Here is a 2500-nt window from a genome sequence, read left to right on the forward strand (position 1 = left end):
AGACAAATCATTCCACGAACTAAGAACGGCCATGCACCACTACCCTTAAGTTTGAGAAAGAGCTATCAATCTGTCTTACCTCAATAAGTTCGGACCTGGTAAGTTTTCCCGTGTTGAGTCAAATTAAGCCGCAAGCTCCACTTCTTTTTTTTAATACTTAAGGATTTATTTGTAAGATAAACTTAACGTTAAATCCCCACTCCTGCTCCTGGACCCGTTCCTACCGGGGTTTGGAACCAGGAGTATGTGTCACTGTGACATCGCCTTTATTGGTTTTTATTTATTTCGTTCCTTATTCTTTTCCTTACGGAATAAAAACCCCAACGCATTTTTTTTATTTTTCTTCTGCGCCATACCCTTTTGTTGTCCCATGCACTTCCTACCCCATCATCCTCCTTCTAACGGCCGGAGGTTGTTGCTTCCGTCGTGACTCTCTCCAGGCTTTCGGCATTTGTAACCTGCTCTGCGAACGAAGCTACGTCTAGCGCTACACCGAAAAGCTCGGCATCGAACTGACGGCTACGCCATCTCGTGCCGCTTTCTCGCGTGGAAGGACCCTCCTGTCGACGACTATCTGCCGCTAACCGCTGGAACAGCTCCCCTACAGCAAACCGAATGTACACGTGGTCACTGTACGAGTATCTGCTCATAATCCTCCACCGTGTTGAGCGCCAGGTCTTGCGCGCTCCTACTGCGATTGACGTTGATCTGTAGCGCTTCCATTTCAGTTCGAGGGTTGTCCACCGCAGGCTGCGGCACCAATACGGTGGGCGCCGCCACACAGCATGCACTTGATCTCGTTGGTGCAACCCGACGCCTTGTGAGTTTGGTCACCACACCGTATACAACGCTTGGACCGATCCTCACCCGTGCACGTCGCGGCGATGTGTCCCCGCTCCAGACACCGGAAGCAGCGAGTCAGCTGACCCGATACTTTTGGGGCTTCATGTACCGAACAATACGTGTAGCCCAGCTCCAGTCGACGATCTTTGACGAGTTCCGCTTCTGCTCGCGGGAGGCGCACGCGAGCCCGCTTCGTCATGTCTCGGCGCTCCCAAAGGTTCACGGTGGCCACCAATGACTGCTTTCCAAGAGTGGTCATGAGCGCCTTTTGATCGCCTCCTCGTCGATCATGTTGTCGATTCCAGTCAGGACGACCTCAGCCATCTCTGTTTTGACGGTTACCGATCCACGTTCCCCGATGACCTCCTGGATGATGTCCTTCAGCGCCGCGCTATCGACGTCGCGGGACAAAGGCAGCAGGAGGTGGTCCTCGGCGTTCTTCTGCCAACCCCAATTTGCCGCTGGAAATCGGCAATCCGCGGGTTGGTCCGTATCTTCACATACATTTCCTTGAAGGACACTCCTGGGGCGGGCACAACGACGATTTCATCCGGGCGTTTTCGTCGCGGACGCCGCTTCTCCTGCTGATGAATGCCCATCCGCTGCTGCTGCTGCTGCCCATTTTGCTGGTGCGGCCACTGCTGATGCTGCCGGTGTGCTGGCTGCCGCTGGGCTGACTGCTGGGGCAGATTCACTCCGTTCTGCTTATTCTCGCGCCGATTGCCGCGAACGACCTCCACCCACGTTCCTGCCTCGTCCGGTACCGCCGAGGATGCCGACTCCGTCACGCCCTGACGCTGAGCACGCACGCTCTGCTGCACCGTCGGCCATTGCTGCGCAGGTAGCCGCTGCTGCCGTTGTTGTTTCTGCTGCTGCTGACGCCACCTTTGGCGCTGTTGATCTTCCAGCTGTTGCCGCTGTTCCTGTCGTTGCTGGCTTTCCATCCTCCGAAGCAGCTCCTGCTCTCGCTGCAGTTCCTGCTGGCTCTCTAGCCGAGCTCCGCTGGTTCCACCAAGGGTTTGCGCTAGAAGAGCGTTGAACAGCTCCTTCTCCTTGCGAAGCTCTTCGCGGTGTTCCGCTTCGCGTACCCGAGCTTCTTCGCGCGCCTCTCTTACCTCCCTTTGCGCTTCCTTCAGCTGCTCGTTGGAGGCCTCCATTTGCAAGCGCAGCAACTGGATTTGCTCCTCCAACCGCTTGACAATGCCGACCAACGTCTCATTGTCAGCTTTTGCATCCGCCAGCATCCGACGCACTTCTCCGGTGGAAACCGGTGTTGAAGTCGCCAGCTTCGTCGCCGTTCCCGCCGATTTCACTCCTCCCGTCGCCATGGTCCTCGCTGACACTCCTGCCGAAGACGGTTCTTCAACGATGGTCCCGAGTTTTTCTCGCTCACCAGCTTCCTAATAACGACCGCAGGACGCTCATCGACCGATATGGTCCTTCCTCTCAGTTGCTTATCCATGGTGGCGGGTTGCTACCCCGCCACCACGAATTTCCCGGCGCTGTGATGCTATGAGAAGCGCACACACAGTGACACGGAACGCTGCGCGCAAGCAACGGAGCGCCACACGCGGCAACAGCCGAGAATGTTCCACTCGCTTGCGCACACACTCACACGCACATACACACGCGCGGGCAAAAGGGAGCCACGCGCGGC

The sequence above is a fragment of the Anopheles arabiensis genome (assembly GCF_016920715.1).
Source record: "Anopheles arabiensis isolate DONGOLA chromosome X unlocalized genomic scaffold, AaraD3 X_pericentromeric_contig0003, whole genome shotgun sequence".
Classification (NCBI taxonomy): domain Eukaryota; kingdom Metazoa; phylum Arthropoda; class Insecta; order Diptera; family Culicidae; genus Anopheles; species Anopheles arabiensis.